The 15,162-nt window shown below is 49.8% G+C and overlaps 1 protein-coding gene and 1 pseudogene across 7 annotated transcripts in view; one reads left to right on the plus strand and one right to left on the minus strand.

The window, feature by feature from the left end:
* Usp36 (ubiquitin specific peptidase 36) overlaps positions 1-1,623 on the minus strand; it is a 31,425-nt gene extending 29,802 nt beyond the window's left edge. For 4 of the 6 annotated variants that reach the window (XR_015630705.1, XR_015630703.1, XR_015630704.1 and 1 more), the window contains exon 1: positions 1,438-1,623. The gene's annotated coding sequence lies outside the window, so the exon portion shown is untranslated. 6 annotated transcript variants of the gene reach the window in all.
* On the plus strand, positions 1,204-1,840 carry LOC148003203 (uncharacterized; annotated as a pseudogene). The gene has a single exon (XR_015632426.1). The product of XR_015632426.1 is annotated as an uncharacterized LOC148003203 (transcript).
* Positions 1,841-15,162: the final 13,322 nt, after the last annotated feature.

The following is a 15,162-nucleotide window of genomic DNA, read 5'->3' on the forward strand; positions in this document are numbered from 1 at the left end:
TTTTCTAACTATAAATTTCTTCAATTCCCACTATGTCACTTAAGGGTGAACTGGGTCCCAATAAGTTAAGAGCGTTTTTTCCATCCATTCAAATGCATACAGATGCAAAGGGTGGCCTAGTCAGCACAATTCCCACACCAGGGCTTAGACAACTGCCTGACCAATCTTGGTTCTCCTCTCCATTCCCAGGTTCCCTTGCAGAATGCCTCAGAACTCCCATCTAACCAACGCTCCCACCACCCCCAACAGAATGCAAATGGGAGGCGGCCTGGCTTCTGAAAACCCCCACCACGCAAACATCATTTTCAAAATCACACATATCTTCCTATGGGAGGTGAGAACTCTGTCCTGGCCTAACACGGTTCAGGGATGAGCAAAAGGGAGCATTAACCCGAAGTCATTTGCCCGTGAGGGCCTTATGCTTGGGAGGGGAGGGGGAGTTCTCTCAGCCAAGGTAATTTTTGAAGTTATAGCAGAAAAGCGTCTATAATTCTATATTTAAGATAGAGCTATGTGATGTAGGAGTGAGGAAAATGCTCTTGTAATTCCCAGCAAGCCCTCTGACATGCACACGCAGCACGTGTGACTCTCAGGCCCGCCAGGATGCTCTACCTGGTCTCTTAAGGACTAGCACACTCTGTGCCCCCAATTTACATATCTAAATTCTTCTGACAGATATTATTTAAACAAAGCACTTCCCACACCTCTTTAAACTGTTTTCCAAGAAACATTCACGTAAGAGTCACAGGGTCACTTACATGCTAGCCAAGACAGACAGAACTGGGGCCTCCAAGGCATTCTACCGCAGAGCATTCCGAGACCAGAACAGTTGAACTACATGTCTCTTTGGCATCCGCAGGCATTCATAGCTAAGCAATGTGCCAGGGTATACCCCTCCGTTTTCGATGCTACTCTACCATCTCCATCACCAAGGGTCACGCCAGAGACGTAGGCAGGCTCGCGCACGCGGGCACGCTCACACCATAATAAGCAATGGGCATTTTGGTTAGAATGCTGTCCTGCTATTAAATTTCGGTGTGGATCCGCGTTAAGGATCTGACCCTGCCCTAGACTATAAGATGGACTACAGCTCTACCTCCATCAACCCTAAGATCTGCAGCCCCCGGAACCTTCAAAGGAACACCCGCTCTGAGAGAACAACCAACCACGAGGTCTCTCAGATCCCAGCGACCCCAACGTTCCAGAAGATATCCGGGATGAAGAGAGACTGATGCAATTCCCTGGCTACGCTAGGGTTCGCAGGCAGCCCTCACATCACTTGTCCCTTCCTCGGGGTCCCTGGCATCCCTGTTCCTCTAAGTCACTCGCACCCCAACCTTCTCCAGTGTCCCCTAAGCCCCTCACACGCCCTGTCGTCCCCGGGGACCCCGTCCCTCCCGTCCGATGTTCTCTCCGCGTTCCTCGCCGGCCACGCACCTGTCAGCCTTCGCTGGAGTTCCCAAAACCCGCGGCCAGGAGCGTACACCCTCCTCGTCCCAAGCCCCTCGAAAGTTCCTGCGTTCCGCCGCGCCCGACCTCGACCTCCTAGGCCTCTCGGGAACCCGCGGAAGGCCCGCGCAGCACCAGCGTACGCTCCGGGCCGGGCCAGCATGCGCACCATCCGGGCCTTCAGAGCCTCACACACGTGTCACCAAGACGTTTAAAGGAGCGGCACTGCGGGGTGCTTCCCGGAGTCCGCATGGAGGGCGCGGTCGCTTTAAGAGGCGGAGCTAAGGCCGACTCCTCTTTCCTGGACCCGCCCTTCTCTGCTATTCGTGACGCACACATCACCTCTCCGCCCCGCAGACCCGCCAGTCTACGCGATGACGCAAGTGCGTAGAGCTGACCCAGCTGCGGCCTGGCGTGGTTCCCGCGATGTACGTGGGTGGCGTCACTTCCGCCTCCTGCGTGCCTGACATCGTGTGTGCGCAAGCCTAGTGTGCTGCGGCTAGGGGCTCAGCTCAAGGCTCAGGCACAGTGCAAACCACCGAGGCTTTCAAGATTTCACCGTTCGTTAGTTTCTTGCCTGCGGGCATCCTTTTGAAAAACTAGCAAGTGGGTCTTGGAATGAAGCCCTGGGTTCCATCCATCACTACATGAACCAGGCGCGGTGGCACAAAAAAGCAGTTACAACAACTCTTGAGGAGTCGGGGGTTGGGAGGGGATGATCAGAACTTAAACCTCATCCCTGGGATATTTGAGATTCTGTCTACCGATAAATAAAGCAAAAGCCACCCCACTGCTAAAAGAGAAAAGGGGTGTGCGGGGTCGGGGGTAGGGAGAATGGCGGGGTAGTGATGGCAAAAGCCAAATTCTGTTAGCCTATACCTATGTCTAGCTATACAGACGGCTGGCAAGGATTTCCCAGCACCCACGCAGTGGTGGTTCACAATGTCCTGTAACTCCACATGTGTAACACACACACACCCCGTAAATTAAAGGGAAAAATTGTTCCCTTAGTTTTAAAAAGATTTTTAATCACCTATGTATAGGGAAAGAATATTTTAGTGCAGGCCCCTTGTGCCCCATCCACTCTTAGAACTAACTGGAATTATAGGCAGCTCTTAAGTTGTGAGCTCCCAGTGTGAGGGCTGGGAACCAAACTCTGGTATCTTTAAGATAAGTAGGGACTATTAACTATTGAGCGGTCTTTCCAGTCCCAGATTTCTCCCTTGATTTAGACTGATTTCTTTGTTCTCTGACCACTCTTTGTCTCCTGGCTGCACAGCTCTATAAACCCACTGTTCTAGACTGGATACAATGAATTGCTGCTTTTGCTGTCCCGAGCCTGATACAGTCCTTGGGGAATTCATTGTTTCACTAAGCTTCCTGTGTGGGAGCTCGCGCCAGACATGAGACCTAGACTCTTATCCAGATATTGTCCTAATTAGCCTGTTACTTTGGATATTTCTCTTACCCGGAGGCTTGATTTCTTAACTGGGGGGGGGGGGGGGGATCACTTATAGTCAGAGTCAGTCGATCAGTTGGCAGGTAATAAATTCTGTCCCCAGGCTGGGTTGTGGTGGCGCACACCTTTAATCCCAGCACTCAGGAGGCAGAGGCAGGCAGATCTTTAAATTCAAGGCCAGCCTTGTCTACAGAGTAAGTTCCAGATAGCCAAGGTTACACAGAGAAGCCCTGTCTCAAAAAATAAAATAATTAAAAATAAATAAATTCAATCCCCAGATTACCCCACCAACCCTCTGGCACAGTAGTGTTATAGAAATTTAATGGCTTCCCAGTGAGAAATCACTCTCACACTTAGAGATCAGTAAAGAAAATACTTTCACATGTCCAAGGAAGAGATGGTCTCGAACAGAGGAAGGTCTTATTACCTATAGACATGGTAGGTTTGTGTATTATGCATACATTGTCGCTCTTAAATCTCTTTTAGGTCCAGACCCCCCAGATTACATTGACTAATTTAAATAGAGATGGAAAACTTAAGTCTGACCATTTGGGCAGACGGGAGATTCACTCAGCAAAGATACTGTCCTTCCTTCCTTCCTTCCTTCCTTTATTCTTTTCGTTTTAGTTTTGTTTTTTTTTTTTTTTCTTTTTCTTTTTTTTTCGGAGCTGGGGATCGAACCCAGGGCCTTGCGTTTGCTAGGCAATCGCTCTACCACTGAGCTAAATCCCCAACCCTCGATTTAGTTTTTTTGAGACAGGGTTTTTCTGTGTGATCTTGGCTGTTCTGGAACTCACTCTGTAGCCCAGGCTGGCCGGGAAATCAGAGCTCTGTCTGCCTCTGCCTCCCGAGTGCTGGGATAAAGTTATGCACTATTAGACCAGTGCCCAGCTAGGATTATTTAAGTACATCGCTGTTGTCAAATAGTTGTTACCAGATTCATCTGGTCCATCTGGCAGAATGAATTGTTATTATTATTATTATTATTATTATCATTATTATTATTATTAAAACCCAAGGAACCTAATGACAGACCATGTCTTAGTGGGAGCTGTGGCCTTGCACTGCCCCCTTGAGCTTCTTGATAAAAGCATGTTCTTTGGGGATGGCTGTGATGATTGGCCAATCCTGGTAAACATTTACGTCCCGGCTTAGTAGATTTTGCTTATTTCTTAGCAAGCCTGGTTGCACACTGCTTATCTTTGGAGTGCTTTGGAAGCAGCACAGGGTAGGTTCTACTTTGTGTGACTTAAAGTATCCTGAGCAAATCTATCGGTAAATCCTCTATAACATCAATCTGGATACCTGGAGCTTCTTCTTCTTCTTCTTCTTTTTTTTTTTTTTTTTTTTTTTGGTTCTTTTTTTCGGAGCTGGGGACCGAACCCAGGGCCTTGCGCTTGCTAGGCAAGTGCTCTACCACTGAGCTAAATCCCCAACCCATCTTCTTTTTTTTTTTTTTTTTTTTTTTTTTTTTCCGGAGCTGGGGACCGAACCCAGGGCCTTGCGCTTGCTAGGCAAGCGCTCTACCACTGAGCTAAATCCCCAACCCCCACCTGGAGCTTCTTCTACATGTGTACTGTACACTTGTAATGAGGCAGGCAAGACCTCCAGTCCCTGTGATCTCCTCCTGCGGTCCTTGGAGAATGGTGTGGGCAGACAGCCAAAGGTATGAATGGGAGCCACTTCACAGTCAATCAGGATTAAAATAAGACAGATGGCCCACCTGCCACCAACAGTAATCCAGAATTGGGATGGCAAGCAGAGGGAACATCCCTGTGGCTGGCTGTCCAGCCAGCTTAACCTGTGTGTGGTAGGTTCAGGCCGTTACAAAACCTTGTCTCTTTCTTTTTGTGGCATTTCTGGGGAATGACACCTGCGCTGATTTCTGGCCTCCACATTTACCCACACCCACACAAACACCAAGATTTGTTACAGTTGCTGAATTTATTATTAAGTGGCAAATACCGCAACCTACAAAAACAAAAAACTGTTGTGGTTTTTACAAATGAGAAATCCAAAAAGGAGCCCAGCACCAGGGCTGGTGAGGTGGCCTAGTAGGTAAAGGGACCAAACTGAGGCTCTGAGGTCAGAATCTGTTCAAGTAGTTCTGCCTTTCCACCCCACCCCATCTTTCAAACTTGGGCCGGTAACTGCCAAACTGGGTAGCTCGCCTTGAAAGCTCCCCTGAGCAGTTCAAACTTAACCATCTCCACCTTCTCTGAAGAGGCCATTCTGCCCTGTTGCTCATTTCAACTGCTGGGGCAACACTGGTGAAATCTGCCCAGTTCCTTCAGCTGGTCTTCAGCTAGGTGAGGCGGTACCTCTATTATCCTTCCTCTCCCCTCTGGGATCTAGCAGTGGCCGTGGCCACCGGTGGGTCTTCTCCTTAGACTCTAACACACCTGCCTCGATTCTCTCCCTCCAACTGAGACAGTGCTAATTTCCTGCTGTAGCTAGTTTCTGGGTTGTCCATTGTTCCCTAGCTGGCATCTCTGGCGTTCTTAGATGGGGACACGACCAGTTCCTGCGTTGATTATGTTTTGAAGGCTGATCACAGAAACGTTATGGTTATTTTAATTGAGACCATACCGTTACAACTGTATACCTACTGCGGGCCCATGTCCTGAGCCTTCTTTCTCAGGTAAATCACCAGCCTGGTGTGAGCCAGCTCAGTTGATAGAGTGCTTGCCTAGCTTGCACAAAAGCTTGCATTTTGTCTTAGAGTTTCCGTTGCTGTGAAGAGACATGGCAACTCTTGCAAAGGAAAACATTTAATTGTGGCCGGCTTACCATCTTCACCAACATCAGTAGAGCTGCCAAACACATTGCTCAAGTGCCAAACAGAATCCCATATTTAAGCACTCAGGTCAAAGCGGGAGGATCAGGAGTTCAGGGTCATCCTCAACTACATAGCTAATCCAAGGCCAGCCTGGTCTACACAAGACTCAATCTATGATAATAATAGCATTGATAGCTTACCCTTGACTGCATAGCCCCCTGACTGAAACTGCTTCCTGCCCCTGGTGCGGACTAAGAAGCTGAGAGAGGGGGAGCTGGAGAGATGGCTCAGTGGTTAAGAGCACTGACTGCTCTTCCTGAGGTCCTGAGTTCAAATCCCAGCAACCACATGGTGGCTCACAACCATCTGTAATGGGATCTGGTGTGTCTGAAGACAGCTATAGTGTACTCATATACATAAAATAAATAAATCTTAAAAGAAAAGAAAAAGAAAAACAAGAAAACAACCCAAAACTTAAAAAAAAAAAGAAGCTGAGAGAGTCTCTCATCTGTCCCCCCACACACACTCCCCTCCCTACCCCGCCTTGCAAGTTGACCTCAGCCTCAATCCAATTCTGGATTCTTCACAGCCAAATCCAAACTCTCCATCTTCGCCCCAGTCAGACATCCCTGCTCCAGGATCAAGCTGGTCTTTGACCAGGAATCCCCTTTCCCACCTGCCTCTCAACCCTCGGCCCAGGCACTGCCCACTCCTAGAAGTCACCCTGAATTCTTTACTTCCTGGCCATTCTTTTGGAATATTCCATGGACTTCTCTTCTGTCCCTACCATGACTTGCAAGAGCCAAAGAGCACTGCGTCTCTGGAACTAGTGTGTTTCGGGAACACTGTGGATAAAATGTTTCGGAAGAGACAGAATTCAAAGCAAGATATTTCTAGGGGAGACAACTGAACACTCTATGAATCATAAAAGAAAGAACAGGAGAGATTTTGTAAAGGAAGGAACTAGCTTTGTCGTTGTTTTTCTCATCATGTAGCCCTGGCTGTCCTGGAACTTCTTCTGCAGACCAGGGTGGCCTCAAACTCACAGAGATCTGCCTGCTGGGATTGTAGCTGTGAGCCACCGTGCCCAGAGGGACACGTTTGTTTTAAAGCTATACTCTGAATTTATGGAATTAGATTCAACTTGGGAAAAAGTTGAATTGATGGAGTAGTAATGTTGCCATTATTTGGTCTCCTCCCTGCCTTGAAGGTCAGGTTGAAATGGACTCAGTCCCTCTCTCCAAATTCATGCACCCCGGATGTTGGAAGATGTCTCCAAACACCAAGACGGACTGGGGCAATGGCTTAGTGGATAAAGTCCCTGTTTAGCATGAGAACCTCATTGTAGATCCCCAAACCCCCATAGAAAAGCTAGATTCTGTGGAACGAGTCTGTAACCCCAGCACTGGGGGAGGTGAAAGATCCCAGGTCTAAGTGAAATGCAAGCCCCAGGTTCAGAGAGAGCCCTGATCTCAAAATATAAGATAAACTACTAAGGAAGACAACCGGATGTCAATCTCTGGCCTTTACACACACACACACACACACACACACACACACACACACACACACCCCACAGACCACACACAGAGAGAGACCACACACACACAGACTACACACATACAGAGACTACACTCACAAAGTATATACATATACAGACACACACACAAAGTACACACACACAGACCACACACACAGAGACAACACACACACACACAGAGACCACACACATGCACATACACACACCATATCACACAAACCACACACACACACACAAACACACACCACTCCACACCACACCAAAATAAATAAAAAATGCAAAACCTAGCACTCCCTGTGGTGGTTTTTAATGAGAATGACCCCTGTGGGCTCACATATTTGAAAGCCACAGCTCCATCCAGTTGGTAGAACTCTTTGGGAAAGTTTGGGAGGTATGACTTTGTGTTGGAGACCTCAGAAGGCCATGCCATTCCCAGTTAGTGCTCTCTCTGCCTCCTGCTTGTGGATTAGATATAAACTCTCAGCTGCAGCCCCAGTACCATGCCTGCTTGCCTTGCAGCCATACACGGTAATGTATGTTTAACCCCCGAGAACTGTGAGTTTCCAAATTAAATGCTTTTATAAGTTGCCTTGTTGTGGTGTCTCTTCATGGCAATAGAAAAGTAACTAAGTCCCTCCCACCATCATAAACACTGCTGGTGTCTCTGCATGTGAGACGGCTGTGCCAAATTACATTAACTCTGCCAGTTTAGCTTTAGACTCCCTGCAGCCCTAGCAAGCTAAGGGGTCACCTTGTCCCTGAGTTGTCATAGCAACTGACCCTCCCCTCAAGCAGAATCATCCATGTGACCTTCCACTGCCTTGAAGTTTTCATTCATGGGCAATGGTACCAACCAGGCACAATGGCACGATGTATTCTGTGCTAAGAGTGGAACTCCCCTCGCCTGAACCTGTGTTCACCCAAGCCCCACCCCATTCAGATGGGGTTTACAGCCCAGAGCCTTTTCCCTGTAGGGCATGGCATGTGCTGACAGCCTTGGCCCCTGGACTCTGACCTAGAGCATCCTCCCTGTCCTTAGGAACAACAGTGGTACATACCATCTTCCTTACCAGTGTAGACAGGACCAGTGCAGGCGCAGACAGTAACAGGTTCCGGGTGGTGGTTGCCTATTAGTATTGTTCCAGAGACCTGTGGAAGGCAAATAAAAGCCCATACTGCTAGCTTCCATCACTCTGGGGAAAATGTTTCTTGTGCTACTGTTACTGATTGGGACCCGAAATGGATACTTCACCCAGGCATTTGGCAATCTTGTAACAACCACCACCACCACCACCACCAACAACAACAACAACAACAAAGTACAGTAAACCTACTTTCCTAAATGGTAGTGTTTCTCAGCAAGGCAGGCAGAGGTCCTGGGCCCCTGAGGACCTCGGCAAGCTCAAGGACTGCCGTGGAACTCTTCCACACAGCCAGGACAAAGTTCATAGTTTTACATTATGCTAGCAATGTGTATTTATTTAATGTCCTCCCACCATAGTGGGTGGGAATCGAGCTTCATTCATTTGGGGCTCCCTTTCTCTTTGAGATACATCAGTCCACCTCTAGGGCTGAGTGAGGGTTCAAGATGCCTGTTCATTAGACAGGAACCCCCGGGCTCCTAGATCCTTACATTTTGTCCCTTGGGACTCCCTCCCCCCACCCGCCTCTCCCCCTACCCACCCCGCACCACCTGGCCAGCTTGGGCCCAGGCTGGTAGGGCCCTTTTCCCAAATGTGGCTGAGTAGGACCCACTCTCTCCGTAAGTAAGTTGTCCCTAGGGATTGCTGACCTACACATGCACACCCCTGGACAGACGTCTGTAATACATGCCGCACGTCTCTCACGTGTTCAGCAACCTTTCTCATCATGGATATCATACAACCTAGTGACACTCATCTCCTTGTGCCCTCATATCTACCCTTTGCCCCTGCAACCTCCCCCCAAAATAACACACACACACACACACACACACACACACACACACACACACACACACGGAGGGGGGGAGAGGGAGAGAGGGAGGGAGGGAGAGAGAGAGAGAGAGACCATAGAAACCATCTTATCATGGAAGCTGTAGTATGTCACAGTGTGTCCCACAGCCTATTCCTCTGTCCACACATCTCACATCTTCACTTGCAAATGTTCATTGCAATGAGTCATTGGTCTGGTTCGAGATCTCTGGCTTCTGTGACACCATCAATACTGGTTCGTCACGAGGCCTCCTCTGGTTGTTCTGCTGTTGTCCAGTGTCATGGAGATCCTGCAGCTTCAAATCGGCAAAACAGGCTCTTCCAAGCTTCCCAACCATTTGCAGACGATAAAGATGTTGCGGTGGTCCAGTTCAGAGCCCGGGGTCTGGGTCTGGGTGATAGCTGAGCTGGTCAGTGTGCCGGCTCCCCGCTAATCCACAGCACCAGGGCAAGGCCCCCAGCTTTATTCTGGCTAGGCTACACAAAGCCGCCATCGGAAGGAGGCAGGGTCAGCTCTCCTGCTCATCCGCACACAGTGCTGCCCAGTCAAGATATGTGGTCCATTCTCCCAGGAGCTGGAGCCTGGGAGGGGCGGGGCCAGCTCTCCCGCTCCCAACCCCCACATAACCTCATAACCTCGGGGCTGGCTCACCTGTGCCTTAGCTGTCAGGGCCAGCTCCACTGTGTTCGCTAGTCGAGGTTCAGGGCCTGCTACAGCCAGTGAGGAGACAGGCCTAGCTCTTCTGCTCTTATGCCCTGGGGGTTAGCTGCCCCAACTACCAAAAGTGGCAAGAGGAGGGCACCAACCCCCACACCCAAGCTACCTCACGGCGGACACGACCAGCTCCCAGCTCTCCCACGATTCCACCCTCAGGCAGGCTCACCTGCGCCCCCACCAGGAGGGTCAGCTCTGCTGTGCTGTCCAGGTGAAGTGTAGGGTCGGCTCTAACTACACCTCTGTAGCTGGTGAGGGAGGGGTAGCTCTCTCGTACTCATGACCATGTAGGCGGCTTTCCCAACCACCTAAGATGGTGTGGAGCAGGGATTAGCAGAGGGGCATCGTCTCTGCACACATACCACCCCACAACAGACAAATGGGGGGGGGGTCAGTTCTCATACTCACAGCCTCAAGGCCACCTCACCCACACCCTGCCACCAGGGCCAGCTCCACTGTGTTGCCTGAGTGAGGCTCAAGGCCCAATTGCTTGCTCTCCTGAATGCTGTTGCCTGTGAGAGGTGGGGACAGCTCTCCAGAGCACCAAAGCCAATGAGGGGCGGGGCCAGTCCTGCACAGCCCCTGAACATCCGCATGATACCCAGAGGCTGCCCTGACCAGGGACATCCCCATGTTCTATAGTGCCAAGATGAGCCATGGACATCGACACCGAACCCTGCCATTGCATAGCATTGGACCCAGACATGGCCCGCGGGGACAGCTCAGGCTAAGACATCTTCCATGACCCCAGGGAGCAGGGCTGGCCACTCACAACAGGCTATCCCTCTCCAGCCCCCAGTCCCATCTCTCTTCATACTCATCCGGCTGCGTCATTTCTCTTTCTCTCCCATCTGTCCACCATATACTCACACACTGTGGTAGCTCCCACTGCAGGCAGGTTGGCCACACTGCTGGCAGACTCCTTGGTGACATCCTCCCGCAAGCGGGTGACTATGGCCCTCCTGTGCCATGTACTGGAGGCAGGTGTCTGTCTTCCTCTCCCCCTGAGCTGCTTGGTGGTAGGCAGGGCTCTGTGGGTTCTATGGCCCGCCCATGCTGTGGGGTGGAGGGCAGACCTGCGGGTGGTTTTCCCTGCCTGAATCATGTGGCATGGCAGAAACTAGGTCTCTCTCTGTCTTCCTTCTCTCACGCTGTGCTGCCTGGATTTGATTCCATGGGATTTTTATGTGTCCTAGGTGTAAGGCAGCTCTAGCCACACCATTAAGCGAGGATGAACAAAGGACAGCCATCTGCTCTGCCTCTGACTGATACAAGAGCAACAACATCAACAAAGTATCTCTTTGCCCATTGCCGGTGGGTGTGGGGTGAGCATGGGGTGGGGATGTGGAGGGGAGGTGTGGGAGGGAGGTTGTATCACTCTTTGAGATAGTCTTGCTAGGTTGCACAGGCCAGTTTTGATTTTTTTTTTTTTAAGATTTGTTCATTTATAATATATAAGTACACTGCTGTCACTGTCTTCAGACACACCAGAAGAGGGCATCAGATCTCTTTACAGATGGTTGTGAGCCACCATGTGGTTCCTGGGAATTGAACTCAGGACCTCTGGAAGAGCAGTCCGGGCTCTTAACCACTGAGCCATCTCTCCAGCCCCGATTTTTTTTTTTTTTTTTATCCTTTTGCCTCAGCCTCCCAAATAGCTAGGGTTACATTCCTGGCCCAAGCCCTGTGCTCTTTAGCTCTTATACACCTGCAATATTCATCCTCAGTCAGACCTACAGACGCTATGGAAAGCTTGCTGAGAGGATCCCAACCCAGAGCTCAGGAGCCTCTTCCTTTCCTCAGAAGATCTCAGGCCTTTGACATTAGCTTTCCCACTGTTCTGAGGTTACACCCCTTCCACCCATGGCCCTGCCCATGGCACTAAGCCTCACCTCTTCCAATAGCCCCCCACACAGCACTAAGCCACACCCCTCCAAATGACCTCACCCACAGCACTAAGCCACACCCCCTCCAGTGGCCCCACCCACAACGCTAAGCCACAATCCTTCTAATGGCCCCACCCATGACACTTAGCCACACCCCTCCCAATAGCTCCACCCACAGCACTAAGCCACAGCCTTCCATTGGTTCCACTCACACCACTAATCACCTTTAATCACCGTTTTTTTTTTTTTTTTTTTTTTTTACTAATCACCTTTTTTAATTTTCCACATTCCATGCCTGGTCACTCCTTCACCCTCCCCCACAGGACTTAAATGTATTCTAGCAACATGGGATGATTCAGGGCTCATAATGAGGTTTACAGGTGACAGCCACACCCCAGTCACCTCCTACAAGTGTGACACTTACCTTAAGAACCAGGTCAGGAATGTGAAGAGCAAGGGCCAGGAGTAGGAGAACAGGGAAGAGGGCTCCAGAAGGAGGCTGAATAGAGGACTACGGTCCAGGACAGGAGGGGCTAGCTCTTTCCAGGACTCGAAGTAAAGGTTATCTGGACATCAGCCAGCTAAGGCCGGTGTGTCTCCGCAGCTTGCCTGAGGTCCCCAGAATCCTTGACAAATGTGTATGGGAGACAGTCATGATTCATAACTTTTGATCTGATTCAGGTGTCTTGTATGTGTATGTGACATAGGTGCCGTGTATGCATAAATGCTCACACCCGTGTCAGGGGCACCCTCTATCACTCTCTGCCTTCTTCCTTTAAAAAACACTTTATTTTTATTACCTATTTTACTTACATGTGTGCATCTTTGTAAGTGTGTGAGATGTGTGTGCGGGCATCCATGGAGTCCAGAAGTTGTCCAATCCCCGGAGCTGGTCATGAGCCACTGTGTCTGTGCTGGACACTGAATCCAGGTCCTCTGGAAGAGCTCTGAGTGCTCTTAACTGCTGAGCCATCTCTCCAGCTACTGCATACGCCTCACTTATTTGAGGTAAAGCCTCCTCTGGATCTGGAGCTAGAGGGGTTTTTTGTTTCTTTGGTTGGTTGGTTGGCTTTTTGTTTTGTTTTTGTTTGTTTTTTGCTTTTTGCTACACTGGCAGCTAGCAAGCCACAGAGAGAGCATCCTGTCTCTTCCTGTGCAGCCCTGGGGTTACAGGGCTACACACAAGATCCCACCAGTTGTAAAATGAGTGTTGGGGTTTGAACTCATGTCCTTGCGGTTATGGAGTAAGTAAGCCCTTTCAACCACTGAGCCACTCTTGACTCTGGGTTTTGTTTGTTTTCTGGTTTCGAGACAGGATTTCACTGTGCAGTCTTGGCTCGCTGGAACCTATTACACAAGCCAGGCTGGTCTTAAACTCAGAAATTCACCTGCCTCTGCCTCCTGAGTGCTGGGATTAAAGCATGGAATTAAACCACTGTAACCCAGTGGGTTTCTTATCTGAAGATAACTTCAAGATGAACTTATAACTGAATTTAGAAAGTAGGAGATATTTGCCGCACACTCTGGACAGCAGCTTTCCTGGCAGATGTATTACCTGCCAGGGTTTTGCAGGAGTTGGGGGGCTGTACATAGCTCATTGCTGGAGCACCAAGAATGTACCACTGACTCTGTACAGGTATTTGCTCCGACAGACATATTCCGTCCTAGAGTTAGCAGGAGGCTAGGAAGCTTCAGCCACAAGATTCACAAGACCCCTCCGTCCTCGAGTTATATAAGAAGTAACCAATAGCTGGTGAGAAGAGAATCTGATGGTCCTGCCTTCAAACCAAGCAGGGATTTCTAAGGGTGTAGCATCAGCTAGGGTAGAGCACCCTTTCTGGTGATACAGCTGCCTTTGAGTCACCCACAATCCTGTAGATGACCCCAATAAACTCACTGGCTCATCCAGGAAGACTGCTGAGTCACAGAGTCTTGAGTAGCCCAGGTTATCCCTAGGTAGCTGAGGATGGCTCTGAACTCCCGATCCTCATGCCAGGGTTGCAGTCATGCAGCACCACGCCCAGTGGATTCAGTCCTAGAGATCCTGTCCAGGGTTTCACACCTGCCCTGCGGGGCAAGCATTCTGCGGACTGAGGAGCACCTTCGACTCCTCTGGTAGAGACTCCGCCCCCAATCCCTCAGCTTAAAAAAAGAAAACAAAACACAACTGAAGAGCCAGGGAGTCAACCTTGTCTTTGATAATATGATTTATTGTCCATTGACAGAGCAAACTCATAAAAATAAAAGTAAAGGCTGACACAGAGCAATCAGGCGCACTCGGCTTGTTGACTTTCAACAACTCTCATGTAGGCGTGGGGCGTGGGATGAGGGGGTTGGGGTGGGGTTACGTCTCGGACTTCATATTCCAGCACAGACATGGAGTTCCACCCCCTCCCCTCCCCCCCCCCAACCCCCGTAACCGAAAGTTCAAACAGAAACAAGATCAACAAAGCTTTAAATTATGCAGCAAGCCCACAGATGTGTCTTAATACGCGTCAAGCAGCGGTTTGGAAACAACGACCGTGTAAACGTCATCTGAAGTATCTCGAGTCGCTGGCGGGAGGGGAGTAAGGGCGGGAAACCCAGGGTTTAGAACGCGACAGTGAAGCAACGCCTTAAACTGTATATGGCGACTGGTTTGCTCGCGAAGGCTTTTGAGTGGCTGTTGCTTAGCTGCCACCTGGCGCTTTGTCCCAATCGTTCGTTTGTTCGCTCGCTCTTCTGCCTGGTAAGGCTAGAGAACCCAGCAGGGGTGGGAAACAGAAAGGCCGTCTTTTCGAACTGACACACTCAGAGATATACACTCTCCCTCATAATGATTTCGAACCAGACACAAAAGACGGGAAGCTGGAAAGGCAGATATTCAAAGAACTCAGAGAAAGACTAGAAAGGGTCCCTCGGTCCCAGGCCAGCTACCGTGTCATGGTTTCCACTCTGGGTCCAATGCTCCCTCAATGCCGAAACGATCTTTTTATTTGTTTTTTTTTTTTTGTTTTTGTTTTTGTTTTTTGTTTTTTAAAGTGCAAAGTCTAATGCTACAAAAGGCATAAACACAGCACAAGAATGCTCACGGCAAACATCAGAAACAAACCAGAACATGTCAAGAGGTCAGCAGAAACGGGCACTGTTACATGTGATACCACGGCACAGGAAGCAAACAGGCAGGGTGGGATAGACTGCAGGGTCTTGTGGGCTGGTCCAGGACAGCATCCTAGGGAGAACATCACTGCACAACATGAAAATGCCCTCAGGTAGGGCAGGCTGATTCCTGGGTGTCCTCCCAGTCTGTCTTGAAAGGGCTGGCCAGGTCCTGGTACGTGGGTGTGGGTAGGGAGAGTCTGAGGGGGGTGGTCCTTAACAG

The sequence above is a fragment of the Rattus norvegicus genome, chromosome 10 (assembly GCF_021556685.1).
Source record: "Rattus norvegicus strain SHRSP/BbbUtx chromosome 10, alternate assembly SHRSP_T2T, whole genome shotgun sequence".
Taxonomy (NCBI): Eukaryota; Metazoa; Chordata; class Mammalia; order Rodentia; family Muridae; genus Rattus; species Rattus norvegicus.